Source organism: Haplochromis burtoni, unplaced genomic scaffold (assembly GCF_018398535.1).
Source record: "Haplochromis burtoni strain Fernald_Lab_line unplaced genomic scaffold, NCSU_Asbu1 Contig_11, whole genome shotgun sequence".
Classification (NCBI taxonomy): Eukaryota; Metazoa; Chordata; class Actinopteri; order Cichliformes; family Cichlidae; genus Haplochromis; species Haplochromis burtoni.
The window spans coordinates 936,253-963,076 of NW_024582372.1; the positions used below are offsets into that span (position 1 = coordinate 936,253).

At 42.4% G+C, this 26,824-nt stretch overlaps 1 protein-coding gene across 3 annotated transcripts in view; it reads right to left on the bottom strand.

Annotated features, from left to right (window-relative positions):
- gse1b (Gse1 coiled-coil protein b) overlaps positions 1 to 26,824 on the bottom strand; it is a 169,324-nt gene that overhangs the window by 31,230 nt on the left and 111,270 nt on the right. The window contains exon 1 of one of the 3 annotated variants that reach the window (XM_042213706.1): positions 15,794 to 19,620. The exons of the other annotated variants lie outside the window; for them this stretch is intronic. The gene's annotated coding sequence lies outside the window, so the exon portion shown is untranslated. Of the gene's footprint in view, positions 1 to 15,793; positions 19,621 to 26,824 lie in introns of those variants that run through there. 3 annotated transcript variants of the gene reach the window in all.

Consider the following 26,824-nt stretch of genomic DNA (forward strand, 5'->3'; position numbering starts at 1 on the left):
CACACACACACACACACACACACACACACACACACAGGGGTTCCTTTGAGTAAACACACAGTATGCCACAATTAAAAAGAGCTGTTATCAGGGTGGGGGAGCCTAATGTGTAATAGAGGTTGGGGTGGAGGACTCAGGAAAAGGGTAAAAGTGTGGGTTTGACTTCCCCTCTCTGTCCTGCTGTCATAGCAGGGGTGTGAATGACTTGTTTTAGTCATTTCCTCCTTCCGCCACTCGCTACTTTTCTCAGAACAGCAAAGGAGCAAGTGAGCGAGAGATACAATTTTTGGGTTAAAACAACATAGTGGCCAGCATTTCGCCAAATGCCACCTCCCAGAAATCCTCTCTGTTCCTCGAGAGAAGTTTGTCCCTTGTGAACACAGGACCACCACAGTCATTGCTGTTTCCGGCCTTCTCTTCCATTTTTTGTCTAAAACCACGAAGATCAACCAGCTGGTTCTGAACAACACATCCTATCAAAGATTGGTGGTGTGTGTGTGTGCTTATGCTTCTATGTTCTGAGTAATCTACCAGTAGTCACGAGTAACATAACTCATAAGGAATCCTTTTCTCATGGTTTAAGTCTTGCTTTGTTGCATACACACACACAATCTATCCCCCTATCTGTCTGCCCTCATTTCCTGTCACCACCATCTCTCATCCAGTAAAGTAAATACCCAGAAATGGAAAACAAACAGTGGCATTTTCCCAGTTAGCTTCCAACAACAAAACAGATAAACACCTATTACTTTAACGTACTAATGATTACAAAATCATGTCATCAGTGACAGTGTGATTATATTTCTTTCTAAACTGAGAAAACACAAGCCATGCACAAGCCGTGTAGGCTCTATTTTCAGACTAAGTGAAGAAGAAGACTACGATCTAAGGAAAGCATGAGTAATGTCTCTTGAATTTCCAGATAAGTGGGCCTGCTGTCATTTCTTAACATCACTCAGTTACAACACACTTGCTCAGGGTGTGCAGTGTCAGGCCTTTCATTCTTCAAACAACCAGCAGATGGCATCGTCTAACAGTCAATCAGGGGAATCCTCTGTCAGTAAAACAGCGTATGTCACAGTCCTTTAATCCAGTAATACACAAAAGAAAACGGATACAATTTAATGATATCGTTGTGGATTAAGAGAAGGACAAACCAAGGTTAAGGATGTTAACGCAACATTTACAGAGATATGAATAAATTAGATCTATTGACACTGGAGCAAACGCTGAGCATTTTTTCTGACAACCCAAGGGTTAAAGGAGTCTATTACACACCAAGCTTACTGATGCAATTAACCCTTTCTGTTACGCCCTAAGGGAAAACAAATACAAAGCCCTGAAAAAGAATGTAGACTACAACAGGCTACATACCAACATGATTCTACGCACCCACAGAACAGATTGACTGCTAAATGGCATACAGTAAACGCACTGTTTTAACACCCAGCTGGGAGAGAAGCAGATCACTAACTCCCATAGTCAAACAAACACACTGACACACACAGTTCCACCCTTTTGCTGGTTGGAATGCAGATTAGGCTTTCATGCGCACGCTCGCACACACGCGCACACACACAGGGAACGTAAATCCTCTTGGCTACTGTATGCCCTGGCCAGTGGAGAGATAATGCAGTGGCAGCTCTAGCGAGTGGTTAATCTTTAACCAGGAAGGGATTTGCCTATCAGCTTGTTAAAACTAGCAGTGTCGTGCTGCTGGCCCATCTATTTGATCCAGTCACCAACCTGTCTTGGCCAAGTCCAATACAGCACGGACTGAAACTGTACTGCCAACTGACACATGACAACTAGTGCGTTTCCATGCTTTACTTCACTCAGGCAGCAGATGCCTCTTTTCTAGAGGCATGGTAAAGCACACTTCAGTCGTGCCACAATATTGTGGCTCTGCTTAGGAACAGAGCCAAACCGGTCAGTGTCTCGCTTAAAATGAGCAATAAAAATGTCATTACAATAAACCAGTTGGCTCAATGCATGTGGTCAGGCAGGCGACTGAAGCACAGTTTCTAAAAGCCTTGCTGTGCTCAGCTTTGAATACTTCTGTAGCTCTAATGTAATATAGCTGTGTGGTCTGCTGTTGTGTTCCACTTCAACATTCCAGTTCTTATTTTCGTCTACAGCATGAACGCTGGTTTCTCATAATCTGTTCTTTGATGTACTACAATGTAGTATCAGAGCTATATTTGTCAATACAACACAAACATTTACTCCCACTACTTCAAGGCTAAATGAATTCTAGCACAGTTCGTTCCCTGATTAGCAAAGGACATTTGATATTTGTTTTTTTATCAACAGGCCAGTATTAAATATTTGAATAAGGAACATTGAACAAGATGTTAATGGAATGCTTGAACTTCAAGTGACGTGCGTTTAGTTCAGTTTTTGCAGACATGCCTCAAGCATGTCATCAGCTAAGCGTCTCGCCCAAAAGTAAGAGGAAAATTATTTTTTTCTTACATTATGGGCTCTAATCAGAGTTGCTCAGCAGAGCTAAAAACTGATGGCAATTCCCAGAGGGAAAGCATATATCAGCTAGACTGTCACACCTAAACTTCAGACAAAGTCGAGAAAATCAAGTTTCGACTTTGTCCAAAGATGGCCTCTTTCACAAACAGACAACAGGAAATAGTCTGCATCACTAGTGGAAATATATAGGTTTAGATAAGAGGTGGCGCCTGGGTAGAGACAAGGAGACAGGACACAGCGTGCCCACTCACTCACTGCGAGTTCTCCAAACAGTTACTTACTTATTCAGACATCCGACTGATTCTGTACTAGGAAGCTGGAAGAATTAAGTCCATTTAATACTTGACCCAAATTATTTGGAAAATGGTGTAACATATGTAACTCTTCTGGGTTATTACCACAAAGGTTCAGGGCTGCAGTGCACATGTGACCAAACCTTTAGCCTTAGCAGCTCAGACACTGACAGAGGAAGGATTTAGAGTCAATTTGATGAGTACATGTCATCGTGACTGGTTGACAGAAGCTCAAGGTAGCACAAGATGTGCTGACAGGAGGATGAAATAGATGACAGGAAGCTATGTAAGAAGTTTAACATGAAAGAAACTTCAGATTAAAGAGACAACAGAGACAAACGAGGGTTCACAAAACAGCAGTTAAGTAAGCTGCAATTAAGGTTAAACCAACCTAGCTAAACAGGATGTAATATGAGCATAATATCTGCTACCACTGCAAAGTTATCATGTGCTTAAAGCCGGCCAAAAAAAGACTGCATAGCAACTGGAAACATAACTCTGCGGCTAACTAAATCTAAACTTTGAGTGATATACTGTTTATAAATGGTACTCATGTATCCATAAACAGCTAAGGTTGACCAAAAAAAAGATGATCTTTAAGGTGCACAGGCAGCTATTCCAAAACAAAGAAAAACCACTTGACCAAGGACATAATATCAAAGGTGGTTGTAAATGCTCACAGATATGAGTCTGGATATTAACAGTGCAAACAGATGTATGTTTCATTCTCACTCGTGAACACACATTCACACATACGCAGACTATCCAGGAGCACAGCAGGATAAACCTGCTCTGGTAGTTCCAAGTTTGTTTGACTTCTTAGATGAGATGTCATAGTCTAGCCTCAGGCACGATACAGCGGACGTGTACGTGTGTTTCCAAAAAAGACCACCACCAAACACACCCACCACACAACCCACAAACCCCAACACACAACACACTGTGACGTTCACTAGTAGAACTGACACACAAAACAAACACCCACACCTCACACAAAACACACACACACACACACACCTACGAGTGCCATCTCTTTCACTCCATACCAAAGACAAAAACCTAATATCAGAGAAATCCTGAAACAGAAGCACTGTGGCTGCAGAGAAGCTGAATCAAAGGCGACAGTTCCACTGGAGAAAGATGGAAGAAGAAAAGGAAGACCAAGACAGAGGAAGAAAAAAATCACAGTGGTGGTGTAGGAGGAGGGGGGTGGGGTGAGGGTGGGGGGGCTGAGCGAGAGATCAGTCAAGAAGCCGAAAGAGAGGGAGACAGCATTGCCTGCGTCTGAGCTGTCATTATACAGCAGGCCTCCATTATGGAGCTACAGCAGAGAACAGAGTACATCTCTCTCTGACCTGGCTTGCTCACATTGTCCTACACACACACACACACACACACCTAAACACGCAAGCACGCAGACACCACTGTGCAACAAGCAAAGAGAGCAGTCTTTCTGTCTTCTACGTTGTGAGGCTTTAAATGATACGGCTGTGTACGTGAACGTGCATGTGTGTGAACACCTTATTATTCATCCCTCACCTCCTACTTCTCTTCCTCTCGTACACTCACTGTTTTCACCCCACCCCCAACCTGCCTTCCAGCAGCCAGCAACAAAAACACAGAGATTTCAAAAGACCAGCCGGCATCTCTCTCCCTCTCTTCACCTTCTTCTCTTCAATTCTCCAACGCACACACAGCCACAGAGAAACAGTGTGTCCTCGGGGCAGGCACGAGCTGAGATGATTTTCTCTCCTCTCCTCCTCCCTGCATCCGACTTACCCACCCCAACAGTGCCATTTCCTCTGTCTGTTAATTACATAGCGGCTGTGGTAGGGGTGGCTGGGGTTGTGGTGGTGTGTGCGCGCGTGAGCGCATGTCATCTTGGGAGTGTGTAGTTGTGTTCTCGGAGACACCAGCGTGGGCGTATGACAGAACAGTCTGGTTACGCTTCACAATGCTGCTTAGAGAGTGTGAACACACACATGCAGAGATACACATTCAGCCACACAAACACGCACAAGAGCCTCCTGTCTGTGTTTCTGGCTCTTTGTGGTCGATGCCCCAGGAGTCAAGCTGCTGTCTGTATGGCTGTGCCCTCTGCAGCCTCTTGCTGAGGGGGACACAGCCTTGCTGCTCCCCTGATGAGAGGGCCTGCTTCAGTCCCAGCCCAGCTGTTCGTCAGAAAGCATGGAGGCTGTTAGCTCAGATATTACCATGTCCTGCCAACTCCCTCTTTTAATCAACCTCACCTGTTACAGAGACTGAAAAAGGGTGACAGATTGGCTCCGAAAAAGGGAGGGCGACATTACAAACGTTACAGATCTCCCACACATGAACTCAAAAACCAAAAGACAAAAATCTACCATGGAGCTTATCGTCTTTTCTGCACCTGTGTTTCTTTAGCGTACTTTTAGCCACATAAACTGATACGTACACAGGCACAGATGACACATACAATGCTGACAAATAAGCAGACAACCTATATATCCCACAAAGCTGAATAAATTGTATTGTTCTGAACTGTGATACTCTCAGTGCTTGGGGACATCATTGCATGTAACATATTTTGGTTGTTATCATCATTCAGCTTGCTCCCTCCTCCTCTCTTTATCTCCCTCCACAAGCCTCCTCAGGAGATGAGCACAGTTTTTTTTTTTTTTTTGCTGGATTCCCTACATACACTCCTCACTTCATCCGCTCTCCCTTTTCTATTCTCTCTGTGATGTACTCTTCTGGGTTGTGGTTGCCTAATTAGCACTGCAAGTGCTCTGCATGGGCCCTGACTCCCAAGCGGCACCGCCGCACACACACAAGAAGACACACACAGCGACAGACATGCACACAGCACCCACTTGACTTTCCATAGCTGTTGCTGAGAGTTAGCCTGTTGTAATCTTGTAATTGGTATAATTGGTGTGTGTTCCCAGTCGTGCATGCGTGTGCGTGTCCAAATGTGTGGATGCTGCACCGTTTGACGAGTGAACCTCTCTTCTCTAGGCGAGCACGAAGAAGGCAAACCACTGTCACCATGGCCAAATCTTTGTGAGTAGCCACAAAAACAAGGCTTTGCCACAGAGCTGAGACTTGTGGTGTCCTTGATACTCTCAAGTACTTGACAAGTACACCATTTGCAGAACAGTCATTCATTTAAAAAGTGATTTTAATATTTCACAACGTTCGAGGGTCAGTCCAGATTAATCACAATGGCTCTTGCAGTGCTTAAAACTTCAAATAAAAATTTCTCAGTAATATTACAATGAATTTGAGCATTGCTTGTTTATTAGCTAGACCAGCGAACTGTGTGATTTAAGATTAGATCCACAAAGAATGCAAAAAGAATAAGAAGTGGTTCAAAAGTGCAAATGTTCATGACTTATCTAGTTAGCACAGGGGAAATCTAAGGATCTGTAAGATTAAAGCTAGAACAGTTACACAACCTTACAAACATTTAGTCAGTTGTTACTTGGTTATTCAACCAAAAGGAAAACAGCTGACGACAGGTATTTTGACAACAGATCACTCAATTTAGTCATGCAACACTTTGTCAGGTTCCAGTTTCTCAAATTAGTTTCTTTATCCTTTCTTATCTTTTTTCTTTAATTTTTTTTAAATGATCAAACTTTTACCTTTGGCCTTTATAAATCTTTATAAATTGCATTATATTTTATTGTTTACATTTTTTATGATTTTTTTTTATAGTGTGCATGAGAAGAAATCATTATTAGTCATAGAATTAAACCATTCAAGTATATTAAACTTTCTGTTAAATGTAAACATCCGTTTGTGTTCTGTGTGTACATACAACACAGGTGCCTGTACTTGCCATGGTACTGTGCAAATGTAACAAAAAACTGGATTGGCTTGCAACGATCCACAGATTTTGTGGTGCAGAATGTATTAAGAGGCAATGAAGTGTGCAGCGTGCTTGTGCAGGTGTTGAGTACATCGGCATGATCTTTCTCAATGGCTTACTCAACATTTAAGAGATTCACTTGCCATCCTAAAAGAACGACAAAACAGTTGATTGCCATAATGCATACATCCATGAGATTGAATAGACTGGGAAAACCATGCAGCGATGTACCCCCCCGTGTGTGTTTATGTTATCCGCTCACTAAATTACTAATTATTAGAAATTATGTCAATCGGTTGCAATGCAACGAGAAACGCACAAGGTTGATGTGATACTGAGATAAGAGACAACACGTATGGAAGATGTGAAACCGAGATATAAACAAAAATACAGAAAGAACAGTTCCCAAAATGCATACGCTTTTAGTTATGCAAATATCAGCCAGCTAAAACAAGCCTAGCTGGCAACTAGATTCTCTGTGAGAGCACGTTTAACACGGCAACTGTGGCCTCCACCAACACAGGCATGCAGTTCTGTCCATGAACTTATTAAAACGCTTGGCCGCAAAATTGCTTCACTTCTTCAGGCACATATCTGACCTTGTACTCATACACAATGAGGCATGCTAACAAACAGACACATACAATATGACAGTCAGCTGATATGGCAGATATCGCAGAAACAGAGGAAAAGACAGAAATGGAGGAAACAAGAGAGGCAAAGAGTCATGTTGAAGAGAGGTGGAAGCAGACACGGATAGAGGCAAGATGAGATGATGATGTGATAGCAGAAGAAAAGGGCTTTGTTGAAGAGTAGCCCTTAGCACAAAGCTGTTTTTAGTGTGACTGGAGAAAGCACAAGATGGACAGAATTGTGCTGAGGTACACACACCAAAAAAAAAAAAAAAAAAAAAAAGGGTTAACGAAAGAGGCTCTACTTGGTGAGGGCAATAGTCAAGTATGGTCAGTATTTCGTGTGTGTATGATTCGCTTATCTACTGCTCTCACGTTGCCTGTGTTGTGTTTATTTGGCCCGTGCTTATCAGGCTCTGGGGTATGACAACGACAGCAGCAAACACGAGCTACACAAACATACGCATATAATCTAAAGAGGTGGTTTGGTCTGCTCAATGTAGCAAGAGCGGCTTGTGTGAATGAAAATGTTTTTTTTAATCGTACGCCTCAGGCAATCAAATCCAAACTGAAGCTTCAGAATACAAAGTTGAGACTGTGACAAAGTGGCTGGAAATTACTCCACAGATGAACACTGCGCCCTGTTGTCTAAATGAAATCACGATGGCTACCAAAGCAGTATGTCTCCAATGCAGTTCAGGGAATGGCTCTCGAAGCATGGGACTCGACCACAATGGAGAGCAGTGTGACTCACCTTGCATCTATAAAAACTGCCCGCACAGTCCTCATGTTCGAAAAAGAAACCCTGAAAAATGTGACACTAAACTGGGGAAAACAACGATTTAAGCTCCAATCAAGCCAAAGTGAATAAAAGTGTTTCCAGTTACGAGAAGTAAAATATGGTAAGGTCAGAGAATATGTATAAAAGATTAAGTCAATAAAGTGAAGCCACTGGAGAAATGCTTTAAACCTGCATTCGTTTAATGCCCAGCACAAGAAATACTCCTTTGGTTGCAAACAGACAATACAGACTGTATAGAAAGTCCATACTTCTAGATTGATTTATGACCTAGTTAAAGACTTTCCTAATGAGTTTATAGTTCCAATTTCTACTTCCAAATCTTAATTAAAACAGCACAATGTTCACTGTGTGAGTTATGGTCCCATACAGAAAAATATAGAAGGCAGAGAAGGATATGATTTAGGACAGGGGTCGGCAACCCGTGGCACGCGAAGGGTTAACTGCACGACCATAGCTGGACTGGCTATCGGGCATACCGGGCGGGCATTTGCTCAGTGGGCCGATGGTGATTTTCCGTTTTTATGGGCCGATGATTTTTTATTTTTAGTAACGGTATAAATAATGAAATGTGGTCGATTGGCCAGATGCTGGCCGGTGCGTAAAAAATAACTCAGTTGTTTGGTGGTGGCTATGGCGGAGCTTCCACAGATTCAGTGACATTAGCAAGTGGTGGAGGCCAGCAGGTGGATGAGGGAAAGGGAAGGCAGGAGGAGCAGGGACCCGAGGCGGCCGCCGGTCCGAGTGTCAGGTGAACTGAAATTCAGGTAAGAAGTTATGACCTGCAGTCTATCTGGCTCAGATATAAACCAAGTTTAGATGGAGTTTATTTTTGTTGTGCTGACTTTTTACAGTCAGTTACAATAACTCGTACTGTGTACTAGCCAGCATGATGGAGTTTATACAGCTGGGTGGGTGCTATGATTTTACTGATAGTGAACTTTATTTTATTCATAAGGTTAGTTAGTAGAGTTGCCAACCATCCTGTAAAAAGACGAATCGTCCCGCATTCAGAGAAAATATTACGCGTTTCGTATTGAGCTGATAAGGAACACAGTTTGTCCCGTACTTCAGCTAGAATGAAAAAAAAAAAAAAACACACAAAGCTGGATATATTCTGTCGTTACGCTGCACAGCTGTTTCTTCTTCTCTCATTCTCTCCCCCTCCCTCTCCTGTTGCTACTTCAATCATGAAACTGATCAATGATCAGCTGATCGGCTTTTCTCTCTTGTTTGTTTATCGCCCACTTTGCACCAGAAAGAGGAAACCGCCGGATGTCGTGGTAAACAACAGCAGCATGTTTAAGCTCGATCAGCTGTTGTTAGAATTTATTTAATATTACTTTCTAGTATCAGCTGATGTTTGCTGGAGCCACAGCTGTTAAAGCTGCTGGTCATGATGTTGGTTTGGTTATCAGGTGAGAGGGAAACATGAAGATGAAACCAGGAGATGTCCTTACTGAATCATCAGAGCTGAACAGGTGATGGAGAAACAGGTTTACCTTTGAGGTGACATGAATGAGTTGAAGGGAAGTTATAAGGGAAGGAAGAAATACACGGATACATCCGTAGATTCGAGACAGAATTCACAATGTGTTTTTGGGACTTTCAGGTGTATGGACCAATGTTTTATTTTCTGTTCAAACCAGAAAGTTTTAATGAGCAGCTAGACTTGTCTCGCATTAACTGGCTGAGTTAATGCCAGTTATAATCCATAGCTGTGCGTGTTCATGGAGCTTGCATTTTCACCTGCTGGACATCACTACCTGACAAGTTTAACTGTCTTCAAAACAATGCAGAGGCCTAATTGACAGTATTTGGTTCTACATATCTGTGTGAGCAGACTTTCTCTCACATGAGTGTCTTCAGGCTGTCTGAATGCTGGACGCTCAGAGACCTGTGTGTTTGAGTGGGAGACCAGAGATCAGAGTGTATTAACAAACATGCCATATTGGCTCAGTTTATTTTTCTTATCATTGTTGTGAGGAGACCATAAATAGCATTTGCATTTTCTGTTGTACAGTTCATTTGCTGTTATGGAGTTCTTGTTATGGATAAAAAGTGTCTTTTTATTTTTTTTGTAGAAAATAGCTGATAGCTATTCGCTGCCAACATCTGCAAACAAATATGGTTCTATATAGTATGTAACTGTTAATATAGAGCGTTATTAAATTTATTGCTAATACAATCATATGGCAGACTGACTTCTGAGGAAATTTTAGATGGCACTCATCATCAGAAAGGTTGCCTACTCCTGATTTAGGATATGGCTACACAGAGGTTGATAAATGGCCATCGTATGAGCATGCTGTGTCCTCTTTTTCTGAGATCTACTCACTCATTACACCCAGCTTTGAAAACAAATAAATAAATAAATGAAGTGTTCAAGTTGAGGCTTCAAAATGGGACTTCCCAACCCAATGTGTAACATTGTGGCCATCTTTTAAACACAAACTATAGTTTCAGGTGCTGGTTTAGCTCAGTGCGTGCACAGACAACCACAGGCCGAACGGCTGAGAGTGGCAGGCCCGGGTTCTAGTCTGACCCTTTACCACATGTCTTCCCCCTTCTATCTCTGCCCCCGCTTTCCTGTCCTTTCTTCACTGTGCCTCTCAAATAAAGCTGAAAAAAGGCCAAACACAAACTATAGTTTAACTTGAGGTGAACATCTTTTAGGTGAAAAATGGTAAAAGGTTAACTTGTGTGCGAGTGATAAAAATCCACTCTTACAGATGAATGTACGATACGAGACAACAATGCCCCGACACTAATTTCCATGTTTAACAAATTATTCTGATCATGTAAACACAGGTACAATATACGTCCTACTAGTTTTTACCTCTGAAATCTCAGATCTACTTGGAATATTTTTGCAGCAATGTGAAGCGATCCTATGCAAGTAACCCTCATTACAAGGACTTGAGTCTACAAATTGAGGCCAAGACTCTCATTAAAACTCTCATATTCACGTCTACTTGCCATCAGTGTAACAACTTTACATATTTAAATGCACTTATATCGGGTAGCTTTGACACTTCGTACAGCCTTCCTGATCTATTACTGGAGAATTATGCTACTGTTACTGAAGTCCTTCGTTTTTATGTAAAATTAACCATCTAGCCTCAAAATAATGTGGTGTGTCACAAGGCATGTGAGTGTGCCAGGCTGTATGACAAAGCCTTAATGTTTTTAAAAGCATGCACTAACCAACACACACATATCATACTGATAAAACTAAGCAATGTTTAACAGCAGTGCTGGGTGACAAGAAATGCATCTCTACACATTCTACAGAGCAGGTTTAGCTTGCTCTCATACACAGAGTAAACAAACACACACACGTAAAGTAATAAGTGGCTTTATTACTGGAAACGAGGAGGAAAATGTTGCAGGCCTGAGAGAAAAAAAAGGAGGACATCAGACACAGGAAGCTGTTGGCTCTCTGGCTCAATACTTTACTACTTCTTTCTACCTGTGGAACTGTCTGCTTGGTCCTTCACCCAACGTCCCATCTGTCTTCTCTTCAGATAAATACTTTATGACCTGTTTGTTCAGCTGTCTTCACTGGTCATCACATTTACAGCTTACATTTACTACGGTTTTTTTAAACACTCAATAGGAGATTCTTAGAAAGACAATCAAACACACAAACTCAATTCGTCCCAAAGGGAAAAGCCATGAAACCAAGGTTAAACCTACAAAATCTAAGACATGCCCCATGAGAGTTCTAGCTAGGGATACAGAAGGGCAAAAACACAGAGAGGGAAAGACAGAGAAGGAAAGGAAACATGGCAGAGGGTATGTAGACAAAACAGAAAAAAGCCCTCAATTTCCTAAACGTCCCTACACTTGTATTCTCTTCCATCACAGAGCCGGACCACAGACGAATCCAGCCCTGTCACACAAAGAGAGCGATAAATGCACCCACAATTTCATACCACCTAAGGACATTGTTGTGATGCTAGTAAAAGCCAAGCCTCACCCAGTAAAACACATCCCATTCTCTGTAATAGAGAACTATGTAAACCCATGCAAAGGCCTTTCTACAGTCTGTGCTATTCAAAGCTATCAATGTGGGCTGTTGATAAGAAAATGCAAAGTGGGTCACCTTTAACTCCAGGCTCCTTGTGTAAACAGTACAGGAAGCTGCTTGGGACTCTCCTAATCACTCTCTAAACAGAGCCAGGTGCTGTTGCCACAGACAAACTGTCACCAACACTCTGCTCAACACAGCTGCTGTCTAGCCCCCAGACACTCACAGCACTGCAGGCTACCACAGCATGACAAACAGCACAACGACACCTGAAAACATGCCAACCTCGTATAAGTGCTCTCGCAGCATAAAGCTTCAAGAACTTTTAAATGGCAGATTACAACTGAAAAAAATTCTGTTCCTCAGAGCAAGATTTGCATAAGTAATCTCCTACTCTTATCATGTGCTGAACCATCAGAGACATGTAAGTCTGTGACAAGAGAGGATAAATCCAACCAAAGTCAGCTAACTCACTTCTGCCAACAACACTATATTTGTTCCTCTTAGTATATATAATATCTTGCTAAGACTTAATTTTCACAAACTGTGGTAGACAAACAAAGAACACTTTTTAGTGTCTCAAAACATTACTGGGCAATCAAAAGGTTTCTGTTAATCACTCCGAAAGGTAATGCTTCATTTAAAACAAGCAGAAAATAATCATTATCAGCAGGTGCTTGTTCGCTTAAACTAGGCCAGGCACAGTAGAGGTTTTCCTGATGAGGAAACAAATTGCATCACATAGAGAAGTTGCATTACAGTTAAACATAAGTAGGTGATTTAATACTCCTTGATGGCTGATGATCAAAAAAAAAAAAGAAAAAAAAAAGACTGTAGACGAGATCAGGCAGACAGGCAAAAACTGAATGCTATTAATGCAGAAAACTCAACTACTATCACAACCAGCAGAGTGTTTCATAGGTGCAAAGTTATTATCTTAAGTCCACCAAACAAAAGAGCCATCACAATTGCATAGTTGTGGTAAAAACAACAGGTACATTCATGCAGCAGCCAGGTTTTTATCCACCTTAAGTATGAACCAAGCAAACTGCACCGCCCCACCTCCATCTAGTTTGTTACGCAAAAAGGAGCTGAAAATGCTTTTCCAGTTTTCAGAAGTGCAGTCAGCAAATTATACATGAATACTAAAATACCAAAACTGTGCATCTGTGTTCTGCATGTCTATGTAGTTTTTATCAATAATGTTGGATTATTAATTACAACCTGGTTAAATTTAGATAACCCTAACCCTGCCCTCTCTATTAGCAATGACTGATCCTAACCCAGCAGCCTTGTGACATGATCACTGTTCTGTTTATATATATATTAATGTGCTGTAGTGGGGAAAAACAGACATGAAAATAAAACCCCTAACAATTCTGTGACATCACTACTTCAGGCTTTATTTTAAGAGCAAACAATTTGCAGTCCCATTGTAATAACAGAGATCCCTAAATAAATTAAAAGCAAGATTAGAAACTGCTTCTCCAGCTGAATGACAGGTTTTATAAGATGGAGAAAACACAGGACATCATCCATTCTGCTCTCAATCTACATCCACATGAATGAGTTTCATTTTAAAATGAAAACAAATCTCTATCCGAATGAACATGTTAGCATGAAAACATATACTGGAGTTGTCGCAAAGCAAATATGGCACGATGGGAAAGGAGTACCCGTGAAATAAAAATAAAATGGCACAAAGTGACCTAGCTAGATGGTTTTGGCTTCATTTATGTGTCTGATAATACCCATCAGGAAATGAAAGTAGCAGTTTGTGTCACTGGTTCCAACATTATTCCATTTAAGTTTAAATGTAAATTTAAATGTAGCCAAAGTTACTGTTTTTGAATTGAATTAAAACTTAATAATCTGTCTGTATCCTCAATTTTTTACATCTAATAAACATTTGCTGATTATGAACAGTTAATTAAAAGACATATTGTGCTGAAAGGCATAACATCAGAGGGAGTGAGAGCTGAATCTGTGAAAGCAGTCTAATTTGGACTGGTTAAATGGCAGGTTGAGCATGTGTTCATGCGGAGGATTTCCTGTATGAAACACAAATTAGTGAAGTGGTGACACCGGCTATCATCAGAGGTAAAAGATGGCAGTTGTAGGCTCACGTTAACCGCACTTGAGGAGTACTCCTAAAAGCACCTGGCCTGCAACCACATATCTAGCATATGGCTTAATCTGGATCAATATCTTGACTAAATACACAGTGAATGACAACCGTAAGATACATTTACATGATTTATTTTGATAGGAGTGAAACTAACTCTATACATATAGTGTCTGTGATAACCAAAATACCTGGGATGACACCATTTCCTGTTCTATTCTAGTGCCAACTGATGTGCCCCCCCCCTCATTTACTTTTAATTGTCCTACACTGTATTTTTTTGCCCTTTACCCTACTGTAAGCCATTTCTGGCTCTATTCTGAGAAGCCGGACTGTTTCCCATGTCAGTTACAATAAGTAATGGATTAAACACCTCGGAGTTATGCCAAAAATGTCAGAACAAAGTCATGACAGAGGGATAGCCATGTAGCAATGAATGACCTATCTCCACCACCAGTCAGCAGCTGTTAAAAAGAAAGCAGGAGGTCAGATTCCCTGCTCTTGCAGTTATGGCAAAGCTTATCAGCAGCAGCTAAAACACACAACAAGGCTCCTTCTGGCTACAGATAAACTCAACCCGCCGCACGGTGCGTGCAGTAAAGCCTGTTGCTTCACCGCTGTGTTTGCAGGCCGTGTTTTAAACCCAGGTTGTGTGACGAGACTAACGAGCGGTGTGTGCGTCTGTTTCAGTGTGTTCCCCACAGAAGAAAGAAAGAAAGAAAGAAAGAAAGAAAGAAAGAAAGAAAGAAAGTGAAGGAGCGCGTGGGATGTGGTTCAAGACGGTCCACCTGCCACGCGCACGCGTACAAACACGTACAGGGAGAGATCCTCCAAATGGTCAAGATGCGTTAGCAGTCACATTTAGAGGAAATGCCCCGAGAAGCAACACAGAAAAGACAACTGCGAAGGAGCCAAACGAACTGAAGACTGCGGATTAACAACAAAGTAAATCCATCAATACAGTTTTAAACAGGCTAAAGAGTCCGTGTCAAAAGGGTCTAAAGTGAGCGTAAATGGCTTAACGCAGAAACCCCGAGCTATGCTTTAATGGGCTAATAACAACAGTGAACCGGTAACAACGTTACAAGAAGTTCATTTGAGGGGGTGGGGGGTCGGCCGCTTTTCTTTAGACCTTCGGGTAATCTGCATTTTAAAACACGATTATATTAAAGTCCTTAATAACAAGTGAGTAACGATATATAAATACTGAGCGATATTAAAGGCTAGATGGCCGCGTGAGTGCACCGGAGCGGCTCATTTTCTTTCTCTTTCTGTTGCACTCACTCTCTCTTGTCTCTTTTTCACACATTAGCACGCACACACAAAAGCACGCGCGCGCACACCAGCGAGGGCTACACACACACACACACACAAACACACACACACACACACACACACACACATACATACATACATAAGGGCTCGGCACCGACCTTCGAAAAATAAAATGAAATAACTAGCACCCGTTTCCTCGATATAGTAACGACTTCCTCAACAAATCCTCGCCGTATGTTCGCTCGTATACACAAACAACCTCCAGGTTTGAAAACAGATTCACAAAAAAAATCACTCACCGCAAACAAGTATGGGCTATTCCAGTGTTTATAAATTGGTTTAAAAAAGGTTTAAAAAAATCTCCTTCCGTTAGCGGTGAAAGCGTTGATCCATCCTCCGTCGAGAACAGAGACCGTGCACTTTTGTTGTCACGCAGGAAGCTCCGACGCCTAGCGAGGCCACAGCGACGGAGCACAGCAGAGCAGAGCGCCGGAGAGAGGAGGAGAGAGGCGGCCGGCTGCCGGGAGCCGAGAGGTGGAGCTTCCGCCCCGGCGGGGGCCGGACCACAGGCACACAGAAAGACTGGCAAGGCGGAGGGGGGCGGGGGGTAGAAGCACCTGCTCCCTCCCTGTCACGCCCCCAGTCAACAGGGCTGACCTCGCATAGTCATCCCAGAGGGACAAGAATGCACGTTAAAGGCTTCACCAGGATGTAAAGGGTTAGACTACTTCCTGATCAGTTAAAATTAAATTCGCACTAAGTTATCCTGTGATTTAAATTTCTGTTTCGTATGTACGCATGCGTATGTATACTAATATCTAATCTTAGTATTAGTACCTTGAATAGTATCTTACGAAATAGACTGATACAAAATAGATCACTTAATTTAATCACATAATCCAATAAAAACAGATATCATTGCTCTTTTGTTTTGCTAATTACCACTACAGCGTGACAACACAGGGTACAGTACTCTTTTGCACACATCTCTGTTTCAAATCTCCATATTTTGTCTCATTTTCTGTCTTCATTTATTTATTTGTATTTATATATTCCATTTCTATTGTATATATTAATCGGCATCTGTGGGTGGACCGCAAAGAAAGAATTTCATTGCACAGAGAAATGCCTTTTCTCTTGTGACACATGACAATAAACACTTTGAATCTTGAATCTTCAAAGTAGGTAATTTAAAAATGAAAGTAATTCCAGCAAATGTCCACAAGGGGACAGCCGACCACAAAAAGCACACAGAAGCCTTTGCTAAAAAAAAAAAGCCTTTACCCCCGTCTGGCTTATCAATGGTTTTACTGTGGATTAGATACCAGCGACTGCACAGGCTGTAAAATCAAAGCCAAACTTGTAAACAGTAAAGACAGGGTGTTCTCGTGATGCCAAGGATGAAACTGAGGATTAAGCAGGTGATGGCTGGGGAGGGGAGAGGTCTGAGGGCCTTTTGTACTTTGTGGTGTACACTGCTAATTTAGGGATGCACTGGATCAAATGTAAGCTTAATTCCGTATAGCTCATTTGTGCGTACTATTAAACGGTAAAGCACAGCAGAAAAAAAGCACTACCCAACACGCATGGCGTGCTCTGTCAGGCAGCATAACCCTCCTCTATGAGTGAGCGCATTTGTGCACCACATGTCACGTCTTTCATCCATGTGATAGTGTATCATTCGCCTCTACTTGACCTGTAAGAGAGAGTGAGAGAGCAGGTAGACAACAATGCCGCACGGAGACTTCAGCCTTTGATGTACCTCCTGTCTGTTCAGCTCAGTTCTGCAGACACTATAAGGATCTCCTTTTCTGTTTAATTCGTCAAATAGACATTTGGGCATTAAAATCTATTTGCTGACTCAAAATGTTCAGTCAGTTAGTATTTTTTATGGTCTTTTTTTCAATCACTAATCACATATTAGCTATTAGACTTTAGTAATTTATTGTGATTAGTCATTGTTGAAAATGAATGAGTCATTATTAGAAGATAATCTCTGGCATCACAGTATTTGAAATATTCATAAATATGTTTTGTTCTATAACAAGCATCAGTGTGACTGCATTAATCAGTGAGAGAACAAAAGGATAATCTAATACATTTGAAAAAAACCAAAACCGTTTCTTAATTCCTTTAGTCACAGGCCAACCTATTAGAAGCATGCAGAGCCTCATTTTGATGCGCAGTTTAGGAAACTATGTGATTTTACATATACACGAGTTGGAAATGTAGCTTTTTTTGTGCCTCTTTCCGACCCACTGCATATTAATACAAAGCTGCAGTATTTAGCACACAGTGTAATTAACTTGTGTCCAAAAGAGTGTGAAAACAACTTCAAAACGCCTGCGCCATGTAAAACCTCCACCAAGTGGTTAAACGTTTATGTTTTCATCCACAGTGTCGGGTGTACACGAATACTTTTCAACGAACACACATTTGCCTTTTCTTAATTGCTACATCCCTCTCAGCTGTAGGTGTACTGCCGTGTAACTATGGGAGTCTGCAGGGCATTTCTGTTCTCCTCCTCCTTTCCTCTTTCACCAGCCTTTCTTCTTAACCTCCTGCACCTTCCTCCTTTGATACTAAACATCCCCCATTCCTACCATCCCTCATTGATTTGACTACTTGCCAGTTCACATACTCGCTCCTAACATCGCCTCCTCCTCCTCCACTTCTTCATTTTCTCTACAGCCTTTACTCTCCTATGCATTACTTCTCCTGTTTCTCCTCTCTCTGGCTCCCCATTTTGCTTTCTCTCTCTTGCTCTCTCCGCCTCCCTCTCTCACTTGCTCTCTCAGCAGCAGACCTGGCCTTAGGCATCGTTAGCTTAATTTAATAAAGGGGCTTAAGCTTTTGAGAGGCTTTTGAAGGATCTGACTGCTGTTACATTCATTACAATCTATCAGCCACAAGAGACACAGCCTTGTTGCATGGCTGAGAAAGGGATCGAGTGTGTGTATGTCTGTGTGTGTGTGTGAACATGTGTGAGTATGCCGGTAAGGTTGTAATAATATTTGCTGTAATTATTAGAGCTATGATGGAGTCACACACCTTGTGAACTCTCAATTCACTTCTGGTCTACATCGTAAAGTGCCTGCCTGTATGCACATGTATGGTGGAGAGTGGCGTCTGGTCAAAGAGCTGCCTACCACTACAAATGCATGCACGCTTTCCTTCCCTTCGGCATCTTAAAAAAAATAAATCTTCACCTCCTTTTTGAACTCCCTCAGTCCTACCAAACGACAAACGCCACAGATTCCCCCCCACCTCCTACTTCACCTCCATCAAGCTGACGACAAGTGGCAGCTCTTTTAGACTTCACCATAGGGAGACACAGTCAGAGTGGACGGGTTGGAAAAGACTTCAGCCACCCCTGTGGACATTGTGCCTGGGTCCCTTTTTTTAACACTGAGCTTAATATCCAGACTATACTAGGCTTTGCCTCCTACCTCCATCACCCACACAAAACCTTAGCAAAGCAGCGATCTCAGCAAGCACAAAGGATTCAGGAGAAAAAAAAAATCATCAGGCTTTGCATATGTCTGTGCATGTACAGGCATATGTACATATGTGCCTGTGTGTGAGAGAGCGAGAGCTGGAGGGCATATGCTGTACCTCTGGGGTGTGTGTTCCACATTCTTCCAAGCCAGATATTAAATTAAGGCGAGAGATGTAATTAACATGCAGATCAGATGCCACACTGAGGACAGAAGGGGTCTTCAGTCAGTGACATGTTAGACAAGAAAGAGAGAGTGATGGATGGAATGACAGATAAAAAAAGAGGGAGAAATACAACATGTCCCACATTATTTTCTTCAGTTACTGACCTGCTGTCAGTACTGCATCACCAGAAAAACAGAAAGAAAGTAGATAGCTGCAATTAATGATTAGTTTACCAAGTAAGTATTTTCTTCATTAACTGAATAACTGGTTGCTCTGTAACAGCATTTCAACAATTTGCAAATTATTCGGCAATTATGTTTTTAGGCAAATCAATTAAGGGAGTAGAGATTTCAGCCATTTTACCTTTATTTATATGTAGATGTACCATGTGTTGTACAATAATAGAAGATAAAATTGAAGTTTTACTCCAAACAGTATATAATATTGTAAAAAAAAAAATTAAAAATTAAAAAGCACAGTATTAGATATTTCTTCTTCTTCCTCTTCTCTAAATAAATAAAAAAAGGCTTTCAGACCAACTTTCAAACAGCACAAATCTAAACTGCTTGCATGTTATAACATGCTGATGTAGGCTGTTGCTATGTACAGTTGATCAAATAAAAGTCTTGGAATCAGTGCTGCAAAAACATGGAAAAATAAACAACCAAATGAAATGCTGAGAATAGCAATAAACTGCCATGTTGCGGTAAGAAAACTGTGACCTCATGCATTATACGTCACTTTATGTACTGTCCTGTCTTGAGGGTGAGGCAAATCTCTGTATATGGTGCTCTCCATCACTACTGGGGTACATCTGAGTGAAACCACAAGTAATACTGGCATAGAAGTAGTCCAATATGAAGCCAGCATGTGACTGAATAGTGCTTTAGATACAACTAAAAAGCACAACTGATTTCTAATATGCCAGCAACATACAGCTGTTTTTTGCTGACCTTGCCTAAACCAGACCCCAGTCTCGTAAAGTATTTCCACTCATGCATATACTTTGGTCAATTATAAATGCAAGGGAAAGGCCGTCTTTAACCCTGTGCATGCTGGAGAAGACTTTAATGAGATTAGGGGAGGGATGCACAGTAGTCTCTTTTACATTTGCTTTACGTGGCTGTAAATATGCTGCTTATCTGCTCTGCCCCTTATCATACATACATGCAGGCAGTGTGCATGTATGCAGTTCCACAGGCTCACTCTTAGCACACAGTAGAGAAGACAGGGGAAAAAATGAAAAACTAAGGAATACATTTCTATATGTTGAAGAGACGTCGATTCAAACAGGAAGTAGGGAGGTGGTGTGTGGAGCGAGCATGCTCTGCTGTGTTCCCTCCTCACTCCCCTTCTCTGTGGGTGTCTGTATGTGTGTGTGAGAGCAACAGGGGAGTGTGGTGAGGCCTATTAACAGACGAAGTGGTAATAGGCAGGGGGAGCCAGGATGTGTCTAAGCCACTGACCTGCCCATTAGCTCTCTCCACTCCGCTAAGCCCTCACATCGATCACCCAGCCACACATCATTGATCTGGAAAACCAGGCACGAGCGCACCACTCAGACATACCCTCCGTTTCTCAAGCCTCTCTTTTGCGCTGTGTGTGTGTGTGTGTGTGTGTGTGTGTGTGTGTGTGTGTGTGTGTGTGTGTGTGTGTGTGTGTGTATGAAGAAGAGAGACGGATGATGCGTCTGCATGTGTGGGAGGGGGTTGTAAATGTGTGTGACTTTCTACGTGTGCACTAACCTGTGTGCTCTTGTGTGGTTTATCTTTATGGATGTTAGACAAGCCCCCGGGTCTGGGTGGACATACACATTCACAGACACCTTTCATTAAACATGCAAAAGGGCAAAGGAATTTAAAAGCCTGCTGTTATATCATTCTTCCAATTATTCAAATAGATTCCACCTTCCCACCCCTCTGCTGTGTATAATTAACAATGTACACTCCTCGATTAACCACACTGGCATAAGCTAATTGTCAGCTGTCATTCTGAATGTTGTGAGACAGACACCCTAAACCCCTACGCACACACCCACACAAACACAGACGAGCAAAACAATTTATGACGTTCATAAATGTTCATACAATTGTGTGAATATGTATTTCTACACTTAGTACACCTCCATTTCTTGTTAAGCGGGATGCAGGTCCCGCTCTAAATTCAGCAGAAGTTAATAAGAGCTGAATGTTTATGGGTAATACCTCAGCTGCTAATTAGATCAAATTGTTCCCACCTCGCTGTTATTGTAGATATGAAACCTCTCTGCCTGTTCCTTTAGATTCAGCAGCAGACAGAGGTACAACAATATTTATTTTCTGATAAAGAGACAAAGAAACCAAAAGAGAGGGATGAAGGCAAAGTACCAGGTTAAAGGCATTATCATTTTACTGTGATATTTACAGCAGAAGGGAATAGTAGAGGGGGAGGGGGTACAGAGGGAGGGCGGGAAGGAAATTAAACGGAGCATCCAAAGAGAAAGTGTGGAAAGGAAAGCGCTGGGATCAGTACAGATGGAGACATGCATGCATGTCAGGCAGCAGCAGATGTGCTCGTGTGTTTCGGAAGAAATAGCGAGAGGAAATAATAATTAATAAATAGGAAGATAGAAGAGGTGCACGGTGAAGAATTGTGTCTGAGCCGTTTTTACATATACAAACACAAACAAGCGTCTTGTAAATTTATGCAAATGCATTCTAACAGACAGCACAACAATCACTGGTACTATAGCGCCGTAGGTTGCCATACAAAAGACAAAAAACACAAAACATTGATATAGATGAATCAGCCTTTAGCTCAGAATACTTTACTCCAAGCTTTGAGGTGACACTCGGTTTGAAAGTAAGCTGTGATACCCCTTGTTTTTAGTTTGTATGGATTCAAACGTAGGAATTATGTAAAGGAGTTTGACCCATTTGAATGAAAGAAGACTGCGAGTGCTATGTCTAATTACAAATTCTTTTGCGACCTGTGTATCACTTTTTAAATGCAACATAACCTACTAAAAGCTGGAATCTTTTTCTCATTATCCCCACCCTCTTCCATACACCCACCCCGCTCTCCTCTCACCCACCCCTGTAAACTTGTGCACCCTCAAACAGATGGCACAGGGATGATGAAAGCCAAACCAGTTATTTATCTAATTATGACTTAACACTTAACAGCATAATCTCCCCCTGCAATTGTGAGGTATTCAAATAGGGGTGATTAAGGGGGTTATGCAAATCTAAACAAAATGCCTGCAGTGGTGTTAGTACGAACAAACCAGCATGTCCACTTGAATGATCCTAATATAGACACGCTGCTAAGTTTTTAAGTGCTGTTTCTCAGATTGTTATGGTCAACGTGTCCACAAATGTACAGTATACCATGATATATGGAGCAGTAAATGTACAGGAGATGAATAAACGGAGAGAGAGAGAGACAGAGAGATTTGGCAAAAGCCAGGGTGAATTCAAGCCCATGCTAATAGGGTAATTGCATTGATTTCCATTTAGCTGCACTCTCTGATGTTATTTACAGCATTTAGCCCGGCAAACAAGCCCTCTCTCCTCTCTCTGCTCTGGGTTTGCTTTTAACCAGCTGTGACATGCTGTCAACCCCTTTTCCTCTGCCCTCTGTCCCCTTCACCCTTTTCACAACTGCCAAAAAGCCAAATACATTATTAGGCCATTAATACCAGTCATGCTTACACATCCCTCCAATCCCCCTCCCTCCTTATTTATTCCAGTATTGCAGTTCCTCCCTCCCTCTCGCTTCTCCTCTCAGGCCTGCTGGCATGGCCGCTGAGCTGCTTTGAAGTGCCCATGTTTATCCATTTGGTCTGAGATGTGGTTGTGCGTGGTGTGAGGTGGTCAGAGGGTTTTTTTTTACCACCCCCCTCGACGGACCAAATGTCAAGGTCTTCCAAGCGTTAAAGTCAAATCACGATTTTCACTCAAGGTGTTCTGGAGGCTCCCATCGCAGCTGAGATGCACCTCCTCAAAAAGTTGTGGTAATAGCTGGTGCAAGAACTGTTTGTGCTTCTGTCCGATTTGCTCTCTGTATATTTGCTACAAGCATCGCTACCTGATGCTGAAGATCTGTTGTGCTAAAGTAAAAGAAAGTCTTGTTTTCATAATGCTAGTCAAAGCTGGATTCCTGTAAAACAAAATGCATGAGGAAATGTAAAAATGATAATGGGGCTTGTGCTGTGACAGATGACGGATTCAAATTCGACAGCCTATAGGAGTCTGTGTCTTTTCTCACCTGTCTCATTTGTTTCACACAATAGACTTACTATATGAGGAAATGAGTGTGAGAAAAAGGGCTGGCACTTTATTAGCATGCAGCAGACAGAGCATTGTATTAGTGCTGTATTAATGTGGTGGTCACGTCTGGGACACAGACAGACTGCATTAAGCTCATCATCCCTCTTCTGCACACATCAAGGACTCAACCAAGACCTGCAAGCTACCAAAGTAGTTAAGGAGCAACAGGATTTGTGGAACATCTCCAGCCACTGATTTTTGTGCTTTAACACTGCGGGAGGATATGCGGTCGCTATGTTATTATAAGCATAATGTATATAAGAGTGTACTGTGCGTTCAAGGTGAGCATATGTGTTCTGAATCTTGTATTTGTATAGAGCTTCCTCACATATGACTCACTTCATTCACTTCGAAGGACTGCGTAGGTGGCATAGTGGCTTCATATTAACACCACAGAAACACTAGTGTGCGTGCAATACATATATGTGAGTTCAGCATATGACATTAAAGCTTACCTAAAGCATACTGCAGTATCATCAGTTCCTGCACATTTTGTCATTCCCTTTCCCTGAACGTAGCAATGTTAGCAGGGTTGTAGCGCTCCAAGCCAAGTTCATCTGCATTCAATTTCACAAAGGCAGGAAAAGGCCAAGAAGACTACCAGCGGTCATCCACTGAATATGCTGTTTGCAGGTGTTGTAGCCTTTACTCAGTAAATTAAAGATGTTACAGTCAAAGGCAGAGGTAGTAAGATACATTTCTTTATGCTTGCTCTCTTTACTTGCTCTTTTACCACCTCTTATTATTTCACTGACTGTTGGAGGTCTATTAGCATCCACCATCCAGTCAGTGCAGCCATCTTTCATATCTACCAGTTCTCTTCCCTTGTGTCTCTCTTTGAGATTTTGAATTAGCTTAGATAATAAAGAGGAACACAACAGAAAAATGATTATGCTTTATAAAGAGACACAAGGCCCACGGTGAAGCATCATGTGCCACTGCTCCAAGTCCTGCTAAGACAGTGCTTTTACGAAGAAAACGGTGGTGTGAGAGCAAGTGAAAGTAAAGATCATTATTTTGCACTTTGTTTAGGTATGTTTTTCTCCCTTGCCTCCACTACTTTCTTTCTCCCTGGGGTTCAAACTGCAAAAGTGAGCACCCTACTATAAGACGATAAGGAAGGCTAAGGCGCTTGTATCCTTGCAGAACACACACACTCAGAGGGATAAGCTATGGACTAGTACGGATCCTTGATACACATAAACATGGAGAAGCAGACGTTACAAAGCACAAGCTCTCATCTCACTGCTAAGCAAGCAGGGAAAGGAGGGAGGGAAGATGAGGAGGGAATGAAAGGATTTAGTCTTCATCTGCGGATGAACATGCCATCTCCTCCTCCCTGTTAGCACAGATTCCCTTGCTTCCCTTTGCCTCTAATTGCCAATTCAGCCCTCCTTTCAGCTCTGTCAGTCTGCCCTCAAAACACCCACTGTCTTTGGACAACTGGGTTACTGATGACTGATACATGAAGTGTTTGGTAACACTTTACATTCCAAAGCAACATAAGCTATGGCTATGAACATTGGAAACACATTCTTTAAGCCAAGCACGCGCTTCACACTCCTCCGACACACTTTCTTTGCATGCAGATGGTGTGTGTTTAAAGCCAGCAGGGCAAGGCCGCGCATGCAAGAGTATCTGCGATACGTGTGTAAATGTGCGAGAGTACTGGTCTGCCTATGTGAGTGCTTGACGTCTCACCTGGGGGACAAGAAATTAACACGAGCAAATTTTACAGCGTTCATTCCCGTTTTGCTGGTAACAAGACCATCTGCTAACCATACTGCCCCACACAGGGAGGGAAAAAAGGAGAAGCGGGCTGCACTGAAATCACTCCCACAATCCCTTTCTCTCTCTCTCTCTTTTTAGCTGCATCCGATCCACACTCTCTCTAGCACGGTGAGGGGCAGAGATAACACCTCAAGGCCATGGTATTGCTGCCAGCCTTTAAACCGCTTCGTCTCCCTCTGCCCTGCTCTCTGTGGTTTTCTTGATGAAAGAGAGGAGGCAGATCAGAGGAAAACATGGCAGTCCAAACACTTGAGTCCACAGCCAAGGCTAAAACCAGAGCACAGAGTCACGGCCCCTTCACCATCCACTTACAGCACAGACTTGTGGACACCCACATATATGGGGAAAAAAACCCCACATGTGCATACACACACCTCTTTTATTTATTTATTTTTTGGGCACTTACGACATCCACAATACTGCATGACTGCACCAGCATGCACAGACATGAAATTCTTTGTGTGCACGTGTATGTGTGTATTAGGATAACGATGGGCTCCGGTGGGCTGTGATAAACCTTCTCTGACGGCGGCTTAATGAGGGCACTGCCTTTTGGCTCTTGCGTGTGTGTCAGTGTTGAGGAGCCAAAACACAAAGACCCTGATTAATAAACTCTTAAGTACACAGGAAACGCGTATCAATTTCTCTTCTGTTCAGCATGTTATACATGTCAAGTTTTGATTCACTAACATGAAAAATGAAAAAAAAAAAAAGAAAGTATCCCCTTGCTTTCCACTGCTCGGATTAGTACTGCTACTTTTTGGTAAAAACTCTCGGAAGTGTTTTGTTCACAGCCGATAATGACAGAGGAAAAGAGAGAGAGTGAGAGGAATACACTGATCTAATTAGCAGCTAGTTAGCAGCAAAACAGTTGAGTCCAATTAGGAGGTGTGTTGTAGCGCATGTAGTGAAGAGTTTAAATGCTATCCTGATTATCAACACTGTTTATTTGTTCTTCTACCGGGAGACTCACTTAGTGCATCTGACTGATAGATTTAGACAAACAGGGTGAAGAGAAGAGCGACTGTTTATTTTAGATTGAGGTTGAGTTAAGCAACTCTGTGTGTGTGTGTGTGTGTGCATATGTGTATGCCTTAGGTTTGAAGGGTTGTAGAGTGAGTAAACATTTGTCCTTCTATGTATCCACCTGTGTGCTTGCATACACGAGTCTCCATTGTGAGAGAGCACACTCGGAATCCCGTTACTATCCAAAATTTTAAGATACCATTTCCAGCAGCCCCAAACTCGGCTTTTACTGTCACATACCACAAACACACCCTGCCTCCCTTTCTCTCTTGCTCTCCCTCCCGTCCTTTTGGCAGAGTCTCCCCCTGCCGGCAGGTGCACACTCCGGTGGCAGCCAAAGTGCCAACCTGCCCTCCATATGCCCGCCTCCGCAGTGCCAGCTTACTCTTGCCACTCCCCACCAGGATTCAGCTGGCCAGCCCTCCCCAAATCTGTTCCCACTCCCCAACACTCACCCTCCCTTACAGCATCCGCCCCTAGACATTCTTCAAACACACACACACACACACACACACACACACACACACACACACACACACA